Source organism: Argopecten irradians, chromosome 1 (genome assembly GCF_041381155.1).
Source record: "Argopecten irradians isolate NY chromosome 1, Ai_NY, whole genome shotgun sequence".
Classification (NCBI taxonomy): Eukaryota; Metazoa; Mollusca; class Bivalvia; order Pectinida; family Pectinidae; genus Argopecten; species Argopecten irradians.
Window position 1 is genome coordinate 11,278,117 of NC_091134.1, and position 13,797 is coordinate 11,291,913.

At 47.8% G+C, this 13,797-nt stretch overlaps 1 protein-coding gene across 4 annotated transcripts in view; it reads left to right on the forward strand.

The window, feature by feature from the left end:
• Positions 1-13,797, forward strand: part of LOC138317546 (G-protein coupled receptor dmsr-1-like) — a 195,181-nt gene that overhangs the window by 51,808 nt on the left and 129,576 nt on the right. The window lies entirely within an intron of this gene.

Genomic DNA, 13,797 nt, shown 5'->3' on the forward strand with positions numbered 1-13,797 from the left:
GACAGAGAAAGGGTAGAGATACACGATAATATAGGGCAGGGAAAGGGTAGAGATACACGATAGTATGGGGCAGAGAAAGGGTAGAGATACACGATAGTATGGGGCAGAGAAAGGGTAGAGATACACGATAGTATGGGGCAGGGAAAGGGTAGAGATACACGATAGTATGGGGCAGGGAAAGGGTAGAGATACACGATAGTATGGGGCAGGGAAAGGGTAGAGATACACGATAGTATGGGGCAGGGAAAGGGTAGAGATACACGATAGTATGGGGCAGGGAAAAGGTAGAGATACACGATAGTATGGGGCAGAGAAAGGGTAGAGATACACGATAGTATGGGGCAGGGAAAGGGTAGAGATACACGATAGTATGGGGCAGGGAAAGGGGAGTGATACACGATAGTATGGGGCAGGGAAAGGGAGAGATACACGATAGTATGGGGCAGGGAAAGGGTAGAGATACACGATAGTATGGGGCAGGGAAAGGGTAGAGATACACGATAGTATGGGGCAGGGAAAGGGTAGAGATACACGATAGTATGGGGCAGGGAAAGGGTAGAGATACACGATAGTATGGGGCAGGGAAAGGGTAGAGATACACGATAGTATGGGGCAGGGAAGGGTAGAGATACACGATAGTTTGGGGCAGGGAAAGGGTAGAGATACACGATAGTATGGGAGAAAGGGATACACGAAGTAGGAAAGGAAAGGGATAGTTATACACGATAGTATGGGGCAGGGAAAGGGTAGAGATACACGATAGTATGGGCAGGGAAAGGGTAGAGATTACACGATAGTATGGGGCAGGGAAAGGGTAGAGATACACGATAGTATGGGGCAGGGAAAGGGTAGAGATACACGATAGTATGGGGCGGGGAAAGTGTAGAGATACACGATAGTATGGGGCAGGGAAAGGGTAGAGATACACGATAGTATGGGGCAGGGAAAGGGTAGAGATACACGATAGTATGGGGCAGGGAAAGGGTAGAGATACACGATAGTATGGGGCAGGGAAAGGGTAGAGATACACGACAGTATGGGGCAGGGAAAGGGTAGAGATACACGATAGTATGGGGCAGGGAAAGGGTAGAGTTATACACGATAGTATGGGGCAGGGAAAGGGTAGAGATATACGATAGTATGGGACAGGGAAAGGGTAGAGATACACGATAGTATAGGGCAGGTAGAGATAACGATGTATGGGGCAGGGAAAGGGTAGAGATACACGATAGTATGGGGCAGGGGAAAGGGTAGAGATACACGATAGTATGGGGCAGGGAAAGGGTAGAGATACACGATAGTATGGGGCAGGGAAAGGGTAGAGATACACGATAGTATGGGCAGGGAAAGGGTAGAGATACACGATAGTATGGGGCAGGGAAAGGGTAGAGATACACGATAGTATGGGACAGGGAAAGGGTAGAGATACACGATAGTATGGGGCAGGGAAAGGGTAGAGATACACGATAGTATGGGGCAGGGAAAGGGTAGAGATACACGATAGTATGGGGCAGGGAAAGGGTAGAGATACACGATAGTATGGGGCAGGGAAAGGGTAGAGATACACGATAGTATGGGGCAGGGAAAGGGTAGAGATACACGATAGTATGGGACAGGGAAAGGGTAGAGATACACGATAGTATGGGGCAGAAAGGGTAGAGATACCACGATAGTATGGGGCAGGGAAAGGGTAGAGATACACGATAGTATGGGACAGGGAAAGGGTAGAGATACACGATAGTATGGGACAGGGAAGGGTATAGAGATACACGATAGTATGGGGCAGGGAAAGGGTAGAGATACACGATAGTATGGGGCAGGGAAAGGGTAGAGATACACGATAGTATGGGGCAGGGAAAGGGTAGAGATACACGATAGTATGGGGCAGGGAAAGGGTAGAGATACACGATAGTATGGGGCAGAGAAAGGGTAGAGATACACGATAGTATGGGCAGGGAAAGGGTAGAGATACACGATAGTATGGGGCAGGAAGGTAGAGATATACGGGCATGGGGCAGGGAAGGGTAGAGATACACGATAGTATGGGGCAGGGAAAGGGTAGAGATACACGATAGTATGGGGCAGGGAAAGGGTAGAGATACACGATAGTATGGGGCAGGGAAAGGGTAGAGATACACGATAGTATGGGGGACAGGGGAATACAAGGGTCTAGAGATACACGATAGTATGGGGCAGGGAAAGGGTAGAGATACACGATAGTATGGGCAGGGAAAGGGGAGTGATACACGATAGTATGGGGCAGGGAAAAGGGAGTGATACACGATAGTATGGGGCAGGGAAAAGGGTAGAGATACACGATAGTATGGGCAGGGAAAGGGTAGAGATACACGATAGTATGGGGCAGGGAAAGGGTTAGAGGATACACGATAGTATGGGGCAGGGAAAGGGTAGTGATACACGATAGTATGGGGCAGGGAAAGGGTAGAGATACACGATAGTATGGAGGCAGGGAAAGGTAGAGATACACGATAGTATGGGGCAGGGAAAGGGTAAAGATCACACGTAGTATGGGCGGGAAAGGGTAGAGATACACGATAGTATGGGGCAGGGAAAGGGTAGAGATACACGATAGTATGGAGCAGGGAAAGGTAGAGATACACGATAGTATGGGGACAGGGAAAGGGTAGTGATACACGATAGTATAGGGCAGGGGAAGGGTAGAGATACACGATGCTGTATGGGGCAGGGAAAGGGTTAGAGATACACGATAGTATGGGGCAGGGAAAGGGTAGTGGAATACACGATAGTATGGGACAGGGAAAAAGGGTAGAGATACACGACAGTAGTATGGGGCAGGGAAAGGGTAGAGATACACGATAGTATGGGGCAGGGAAAGGGTAGAGATACACGATAGTATGGGGCAGGGAAAGGGATAGAGATACACGATAGTATGGGGCAGGGAAAGGGGAGATAACACGATAGTATGGGGCAGGGAAAGGGTAGAGATACATCCGATAGTATGGGGCAGGGATAGGGTAGAGATACACGGCGATAGTATGGGGCAGGGAATGGGTAGTAGGATTCACGACTAGTATGGGGCAGGGAAAGGGTAGAGATACACATGACATGTATGGGGCAGGAGAAAGGGTAGAGATACACGACAGTGTTGGGCAGGGATAGAGGATAATGAGATACACGATAATCTTGGGACAGGGAAAGGGTAGAGAATACACGATTAGTATGGGACAGGGAGTAGGTAGGATACACGATAGTAGGGAAAGGGTAGAGATACACGTATAGTATGGGGCAGGGGAAAGGGTAGAGATTACACGATAGTATGGGGACAGGGGAAAGCGGTAGAGTTAGAGATACACGATAGTACGGAGCAGGAACAGGTAGATATACACGAATGGTATGGGGCGAGGGCAGGATAGAGATACACGATAGTATGGAGGCAGGGGAAAGGGTAGAGATACACGATAGTATGGGGCAGGGTGAAAGGGTAGAGATATCACGAATAGTATGGTGGCAGGGAAAGGGTAGAGATACACGATAGTATGGGGCAGGGATAAGGGTAGAGATACCACGATAGTATGGGCAGGGGCAAGGGTAGAGATACACGGATAGTATATGGGGCAGGATAGGAATACACGATGTTGGGGCAGGGGAGATAGAAGAACACGACTATTAGTATGGTGGCAGGGAAAGGGTAGAGATACACGACAGTATGGGGCGCAGGGACAAGGGATAGAGATACCACGACAGTATGGGGCAGGGAAAAGGGGTAGAGATAACACGATAAGTATGGGGCGGGGAAAGGGTAGAGATACACGATAGTATGGGGCAGGGAGGAAAGGGTAGAGATACACCGATAAGTATGGGCAGGGAAAGGGTAAGATATACTACACGACGTAGTATGGGGCAGGGGAAGGATAGAGATACACGATAGTATGGTTGGGCAGGGAAGGGTTAGAGATATACACTCGATAGTATGGGGCAAGGGAAAGGTGTTAGAGATACACGATAGTATGGGGCAAGGGAAAGGGTAGTAGTTACACCCTAGTATGGGACAGTGGAAAGTTAGTATACACGACAGTATGGGAAGGGAAAGGGTAGAGATACACGAGAGTAAGGGGCAAGGGAACAGGGTAGAGATACACGGGATGTATGTATGGGGCAGGGAAAGGGTTAGAGATTACAACGAATCGTATGGTGGCAGGAGAAAGGGTAGAGATACACGATAGTAATGGGACAGGGAAAGGGTTAAGAGATACACTATAGTATAGGGCAGGGAAAGGATATACAGAGTGTGGGTCTAGGATATGGTAGATATTCACGACGGTAGTGGGACCAGGGAAAGGGTAGAGAAACACGATAGTATGGGGGCAAGGGAAAGGGTATTTAGAGATACACGACTAGTATGGGCAGGGAAAGGGTAGATTATAGACCGTACACGATTGTATGGGGACGGGGCAAGGGAAAGGGTAGAGGATACACAGACGGATATGGTGCAGGGAAATGGTAGAGATAACCCCGACGGTAGCATGGGGCAGGGAAAGGGTAGAGATACACGATGCAGTTATGGGGCATGGGAAAGGGTAGAGATACACGACAGTATGGGTTTAGGGGGAAACTGGTAAAAGATTACACGATAATATTGGGGCAGGGAAAGGGTTTAGAGATACACGATAGTATGGGGCAGGGAAAGGGTTAGAGATACACGTTAGTATGGGGCAGGGACAAGGGTAGAAATACGATAGTATGGGGCAGGGAAAGGTTTGAGATACACAGACAGTGGGGAAAGGGGCTGGGGAAGTGTAGAGATAACACGATAGTATGGGGGGGAAAAGGTTAGGCGATAGTATGGGGAAGGAGGGTAGAGATACACGATAGTATGGAGCAAGAGAAAGTGTAGAGATACACGATAGTGCTGTATGGGGAAATTCACCGATGGGAAAGGGTAGAGATACACGATAGTATGGGGCAGGACAAAGTTTGAGATACACGGTAGTATGGAGCAGAGAAAGGGTAGAGATACACGATAGTATGGGGCAGGGAAAGATAGGTAAGCGACAGTATGTGGCACGATAGTACATGATAGTATGGGGCAGGGAAAGGCAAGGGTAGAGATACACATAGCATGGCGGTATGAAAGGGGCAGGGATAGTATGGGGGGGAATGGGTTTAGAGAATACACGATAGTATGGGGCGGGGCAGGAAAGGGTAGAGATACACGCTAGTATGGGGCATGGGACAGGGTAGGAGATACACGATAGTATGAGGGCAGGGAAAGGGTAGAGATTACACGACAGTATGGGGCAGGGGAAAGGGGTACGAGGAGATACACGATAGTATGGGGACAGGGAAGGGTGTTAGAGAAAATACGATAAGTATTGGGAACAGGGAAAGGAGTTGAGATCAATACGATAGTAGAGGCAGGGAAAGGGTATGAGATTCACGATAGTATGAGGTGCAGGGAAAGGGTAGAGGATACACGACTAGTGTGGGACAGGGGAAGGTGTAGGAGATACAAGAACAAGATATGTGTGGCAGGTCGGAAATGGTAGGAGAGATACACGACAGTAGATGGGGCAGGGAAAAGGGTAGAGTGATACACGATAGTATGGGGCAGGGAAAGGGTAGTGAGACACGATAGTATGGGGCCAAGGGAACGGGTAGAGATAGCACGAGAGTAGAGGGGCGGGGACAAGGGGTAGAGATACACGACATTAACGCGGACGGGGAAAGGGTGTAGATGATACACAATAGTAATAGGGCAGAGAATAGGGTAGAGATACACGATAGGTATGGGGCGGGGGGGAAAGGGTTCATAGAGATACACGATTGTATGGGGACAGGGAAAAGTGTTAGATATACACGACAGTGTTGGGTTTGGAGATGGTAGGCGATATATGACGGTTAGGGGGCAGGAAGATAGGGTTAGGAGATATTACGACGGTATTCATGGGGCAGGGTAAAGTGTAGAGATACATATAGTTATGGGGCAGGGAAAGGGTAGAGATACACGACGGTATGGGGCAGGGAAAGGTAGAGATACATGATAATGGGGCAGGGAAAGGGTAGAGATAACGGTACATATGATAATGGGGCAGGGGGAAAGACGGTATGGGGAGGAAAAGGGTAAGATACACGATAGTATGGGGCAGGGACACGAAAGGGGTGTAGAGATTAGAGATAGTATGGGGCAGGGAAAGGGGAGATACACGATAGGTATGGGGCAGGGAAAGGGTAGAGATACACGATAGTATGGGGCAGGGAAAGGATAGAGATACACGAAGTATGGGGCAGGGAAAGGGTAGAGATACACGAGGTATGGGGCAGAAGGATAGAGATTTAGTATGGGGGACGATAGTATGGGGCAGGGAAAGGGTAGAGATACACGATGTATGGGGCAGGGAAAGGATAGAGATACACGACAGTATGGCAGGGAAAAGGGTAGAGATACACGATAGTATGGGGGGGGAAAAAAATTAACGTTTATATCCCACGGTATGGGGCAGGGGAAAGGGTAGAGATACACGATAGTATGCAATTGGAAAGGGGATAACGACATATGGGGCAGGGAAAGGGTAGAGATACACGACAGTATGGGGCAGGGAAAGGAGGAGAACAACAGTATGGGGGGTAGAGATACACGAAGTATGGGGCAGGGAGAGATACACGACTGTATGGGGCAGGGGATGTAAGTGTGTAGAGATACACGATAGTATGGGCAGGGAAAGGGTAGAGATACACATAGTAAAGGGAAAGGGTAGAGATACACGATAGTATGGGGCAGGGAAAGGGATAGAGATACACAGTATGGGGAGGGGGGATTAAGATACACAGTATGGGGCAGGGAAAGGGGGAACACAAGTATAGAGAGGATACACGACGGTATGGGGCAAGGAAGAAAGGGTAGAGATACACGATAGTATGGGGCAGGGAAAGGGTAGAGATACACGATAGTATGGGCAGGGCGGGGTAGAGGATAGATACACGATAGTATGGGGCAGGGAAAGGGTAGATATACAACAGTTGTAGGGAAAACATATGGGGCAGGGAAAGGGTAGAGATACACGACGGTATGGGGCAGGGAAATAGAGACACGATAGTATGGTAACAGGGCAGGTAGAGATACACGATAGTATGGGGCAGGGAAAGGGTAGAGATACACGATATGGGGCAGGGTATAGGATGAAAAAGGGTAGAGATACACGATAGGTATGGGGCAGGGAAAGGGTAGAGATACACGATAGTATGGGGAGGGAAAGGGTAGAGATTGGCAGGGGACACAGATAGTATGGGGCAGGGAAAGGGTAGAGATACACGATAGTATGGGGCAGGGAAAGGGTTAGAGATACACGATAGTATGGGGCAGGGAAAGGGTAGAGATAACGAATTGTATATGAGGGAAAGGTAGGATACACGACAGTATGGGGCAGGGGAAAGGGTAGAGAAACACGATATGGATGGATAAGGGGACAGGGAAAGGGTAGGGATACACGATAGTATGGGCAGGGAAAGGGTAGAGATACACGACAGTATGAGGGGAAGGGGAGATACACGACAGTATGGGGCAGGGAAAGGGTAGAGATACAGATAGTATGGGGCAGGGAAAGGGTAGAGATACACACGGTATGGGCAGGGGAAAGGGTAGGAGATACACGATAGTATGGGGCAGGGAAAGGGTAGAGATACACGATATAGTATGGGGCAGGGAAACACATAGTATGGAGGGCAGGGAAACAACACGATAGTATGGGGCAGGGAAAAAGGGATACAACAGATAATAGTACCAGGACAGGGGCAGGGAAAGGGTAGAGATACACGATAGTATGGGGGTAGGGAAAACAGATGATACACGATAGTATGGGCAGGGAATATAGAGATACACGATAGTATGGGGCAGGGAAAGGTAGAGATACACGATAGTATGGGGCAGGGAAAGGGTAGAGATACACGACAGTATGGGGCAGGGAAAGGGTAGAGATACACGACAGTATGGGGCAGGGAAAGGGTAGAGATACACGATAGTATGGGGCAGGGAAGGGATAAATATAGAGATACACGACAGTATGGGGCAGGGAAACAGAGATACACGACAGATGGGGCAGGGAAAGGGGAGAAACACGACATAGCATGGGGCAGGGAAAGGGTAGAGATACACGATAGTATGGGGCAGGGAAAGGGTAGAGATACACGATAGTATGGGGCAGGGAAAGGGGAGATACACGATATATGGGGCAGGGAAAGGGTTAGGATACATACAGGGAGGGGAAGGATAGGGATAAGGACAGTATAGTATGGGGCAGGGAAAGGGTAGAGATACACGACAGTATGGGCAGGGAAAATGGTATAGAGATACATATGTATGGGATAGAGATACACAGAGATCAAGGGATAAGAACATATGGTAGGGGACAAGGGTAGAATACAGGGCAGGGAAGGGTAGAGATATTATAGTATTTGGGGAGACACAATGTATGAGAGGGGGAAACAGATATACAGTATGGGGTAACAACAGGGATGGAGGGAAACACATAGAGGGAACTGGCAGGGGAGATAGGGGGAGAGAACACGATAGATGGGGAGGGGGATAAGGGGCAAGAGATACACGATAGGTATGGAGGAAACAATATGGCAGGATAAAGGGTAGAGGATACACGACATAGGGGCGGGGAAGGATAGGAACACAATATGGGGCAGGGACACACGAATGCTTAGAGTTACAATACACATATGGTATGGGACACTCACAACAAGGGATAAACACATAATACAGGGTTTAAAACATACCTTATAGTAAGCATGGTTTTAGAGATCAGAAGAACGATACACATGACACAGGGAACACACATATGGTAGGGGACACACGATGATGGAGGGACATATGGCAGGGGACACAAGGATGGAGGGATACACATACACATGTAAAGGACACACAGGGAAAGGGTTACAAGGTGTTAGACACACATATGGTAGGGGACACAAGGATAGGAGGAAACACAATATGGTCTAGTGATTGAGAGGGATTTACAGACAGTGTACAGAGGGAGGATACACAGATATGACACAAGGATGGAAGCAGGGAAACACATATAGGGTCAACGAAAGGATGGAGGGAAAGGGCACATAAACATGATGGTTAGAGGAATACACATACAAAAGGAAAGTAAGTAGAGAGGATACCTGAAAAGTAAATTATAGTAGTACAACTACAAGATGGGAGGGATACACATATGGTAGAACAATTGATATGACAAGCTTGAGGGGAGGGTACACAAGGATGGAGGAAGGATATTAACAGGGAAAGGGGGTATGGATGAGGATACACAAAGGTACACATATGGGATACACCCATATGGTAGGGGACACAACAATGGAGGGATACACATATGGCAGGGGACACCTGGAAGGGAACGATGGCGGGGATACACAAGGATGGGGGATAAAATATGGCAGGGGACACAATGATGGAGGGATACACATATGGCAGATACACAAGGATGGAGGGATAAACATATAGAAGGGGACACAATTGATGGAGGGATACACATATGGCAGAGGGACAAGGATGGAGGGAGTATAAACATATAGAAGGGGACACAAGGATGGAGGGATACACATTTGCAGGGGACACATGATGGAGGGGATACACATATGGCACAGGACAAAGGATGGAGGGATACACATATGGCAGAGACCTAACGATGGAGGGAAACACATATATGGCAGGGGACACAAACATGGAGGGAAACATATATGGGCAAAGGACACAAGGATGGGGGGATACACATATGGCAGGGGACACAATGATGGAGGGATACATATATGGCAGATACACAAGGATGGAGGGATAAACATATGGTAGGGGACACAATGATGGAGGGATTACACATAATGCAGAGGACACAAGGATATTGAGGGATACACATATAGCAGGGGACACAATGATCGAGGGATAACACATTTGGCAGGGGACACAAGGATGGAGGGATACACATATGGTAGGAGGATACAAGGATGGAGGGATACCATATGGCAGGGGGCACAATGAGGGAGGGATACACATATGGCAGGGGGCACAATGATGGAGGGAATACACATATGGCAGGGGGCACAATGATGGAGGGATACACATATGGCAGAGGATACAAGGATGGAGGGATACACAAAACACATATGGTAGAGGATACAAGGATGGAGGGATACACATATGGCAGGGGGGCACATTGATGTAGGGATACACATATGGTAGAGGATACAAGGATGGAGGGATACACATATGGCAGGGGGCACAATGATGGAGGGATACATATATGGCAGGGGACACAAGGATGGAGGGATACACATATGGCAGGGGACACAATGATGGAGGGATACACATATGGCAGAGGACACAATGATGGAGGGAAATACACATATGGCAGAGGACACAATGATGGAGGGATACACATATGGCAGGGGACACAATGATGGAGGGATACACATATGGCAGGGGACACAATGATGGAGGGATACACATATGGCAGGGGACACAATGATGGAGGGATACACATATGGCAGATGACACAAGGATGGAGGGATACACATTTGGCAGAGGACACAAGGATGGAGGGATACACATATGGCAGGGGACACAATGATGGAGGGATACACATATGGCAGAGGTACACACAAGGATGGAGGGATACAGATATGGCAGGGACACAAGGATGGAGGGATACACATATGGCAGGGGACACAATGATGAGGGATAAACATATGGCAGGGCCACAAGGATGGAGGATAAACATATGGCAGTGGACACAAGGATGGAGGGAAACACATATTGCAGGGAAACACAATGATGGAGGGAAACACATATGGCAGGGGACACAAGGATGGAGGGATACACAAATGGCAGAGGACACAAGGATGGAGGGAAACACATATGGCAGTGGACACAAGGATGGAGGGAAACACATATTGCAGGGAACACAATGATGGAGGGATACACATATGGTAGGGGACACAATGATGGAGGGATACACATATGGCAGGGGACACAATGATGGAGGGAAACACATATGGCAGGGGACACAATGATGGAGGGATACACATATGGCAGAGGACACAGATGGAGGGATACACATATGTAGGGGACACAATGATGGAGGGAAAACATATGGCAGGGGACACAAGGATGGAGGGATAAACATATGGCAGGGGACACAAGGATGGAGGGATACACATATGGTAGGGAACACAATGATGGAGGGAAACACATATGGCAGGGACACAAGGATGGAGGGATAAACATATGGCAGGGGACACAAGGATGGAGGGATACACATATGGCAGGGACACAATGATGGAGGGATACACTTATGGTAGGGAACACAATGATGGAGGGATAAACATATGGCAGAGGACACAATGATGGAGGGATAAACATATGGCAGAGGACACAATGATGGAGGGATAAACATATGGCAGGGGACACAATGATGGAGGGATACACATATGGCAGAGGACACAAGGATGGAGGGATACACATATGGCAGGGGACACAATGATGGAGGGATACACATATGGCAGGGGACACAATGATGGAGGGATACACATATGGCAGAGGACACAAGGATGGAGGGATACACATATGGCAGAGGACACAAGGATGGAGGGATACACATATGGCAGGGGACACAATGATGGAGGGATACACATATGGCAGAGGACACAAGGATGGAGGGATACACATATGGCAGGGGACACAAGGATGGAGGGATACACATATGGCAGGGGACACAAGGATGGAGGGATACACATATGGCAGAGGACACAAGGATGGAGGGATACACATATGGCAGGGGACACAAGGATGGAGGGAAACACATATGGCAGGGAACACAAGGATGGAGGGATACACATATGGCAGGGGACACAAGGATGGAGGGAAACACATATGGCAGGGGACACAAGGATGGAGGGATAAACATATGGCAGAGGACACAAGGATGGAGGGATACACATATTGCAGGGAAACACAAGGATGGAGGGATACACATATGGTAGGGAACACAATGATGGAGGGATACACATATGGCAGAGGAACACAAGGATGGAGGGATACACATATGGCAGGGACTCAATATTGATTTTTATGGAAGGAAACGAACATTGATTGTATGTATAAGGCTTCAATGTGTTCTTATTGAACGATGGAAGCAATTGTTCATTATGACTTCACAATTTTTATTTGCCCCGAGTTGCAACATACAGGTTACCTTGAAGATTTCAGTTACTGGTATCAGTTCAGTGTCGTCATGCAAAACACCGTCCATCAAATTGGATACACGTAAACAAGTAATTATTAAAGTAAATGATTAAAAACAATGTTTAAAAAGTGTGTTGCTACTCATATTTTAGGAAACAACATTGAAATTAAAATGATGGCCCGTTGAAATTACAACAATGCAGCATTCCATGTTGTGACTCATTGAACTGCATCGTGCTATATTTATGTAGTTTCAATTTCTACTGAACTCGGCTCCGAATATACTTTCCTGTAATCCGATTCATTAGAAATTGAATCCCGTGGGATCAGATCCGTTTACCGATAAATACAGCCGTACCTAGTGTCTAATTAAGTGGTCAGGACCAAAGACACGGTTATAGCGCGCAAACATACAAGTGACGTCTGAGGCGTAATTGAAAATAATTTCAGAACCCAGAATCAAAAACTGTCTTTCGATTTCCACCTGTAAAATTTTATTACGCATGGAAAATAATGGATATTGTACATTTAACACGCGATGCTTCAACCAAACCTTAACTATTTTATTCGAATAAAATTGTTCGCTATCTTTAATATTAGTACGACTGGCCTGTACATGTATGCCTGCCATCCCTCGGTTAGTACCCTGACTCGGTTAGTACGACTAGACCGTACATGTATGCCTGCCCTCCCTCGGTAAGTTCGACTGGCTTGTACATGTATGCCTGTCCTCCCTCGGTAAGTACGACTAGACTGTACATGTATGCCTGCCCTGACTCGGTTAGTACGACTGGCCTGTACATGTATGCCTGCCATCCCTCGGTTAGTACAATTAAACTGTACATGCATGCCTACCATCCCTCGGTTAGTACGACTAGACTGTACATGTATGCCTGCCCTCCCTCGGTAAGTTCGACTGGCTTGTACATGTATGCCTGTCCTCCCTCGGTAAGTACGACTAGACTGTACATGTATGCCTGCCCTCCCTCGGTTAGTACGACTAGACTGTACATGTATGCTTGCCCTCCCTCGGTAAGTACGACTAGACTGTACATGTAGGCTTACCTTCCCTCGGTAAGTACGACTAGACTGTACATGTATGCCTGCCCTCCCTCGGTAAGTACGACTAGACTGTAAATATATGCTTGCCCTCCCTCGGTAAGTACGACTAGACTGTACATGTATGCCTGCCCTCCCTCGGTAAGTACAACTAGACTGTACATGTATGCTTGCCTTCCCTCGGTTAGTACGACTAGACTGTAGTACAAGTGAATTACCGTCGGTAAGTACAACTGAACTGAATGCCTGCCCTACCCTCGGTAAGTACGACTGAACTGTATGCCTGCCCTCCATCGGTAAGTAGACGCGCCTCAGACATTGGTGATATAAGTTGAACATTATTGGTTAAGATTTCAGGATATCCTAAAGATAAATATAGTTCATTTGTCGAATAATAAATCCTAAGCATATGAGGGATCGACAAATATTGGACAGACCTCAACGTAACGACATCGCTTGGAAGCGCGCGCACGTGTTCTAGAAGACTTCTATATACGTTCGTCGTGTCTATTTGC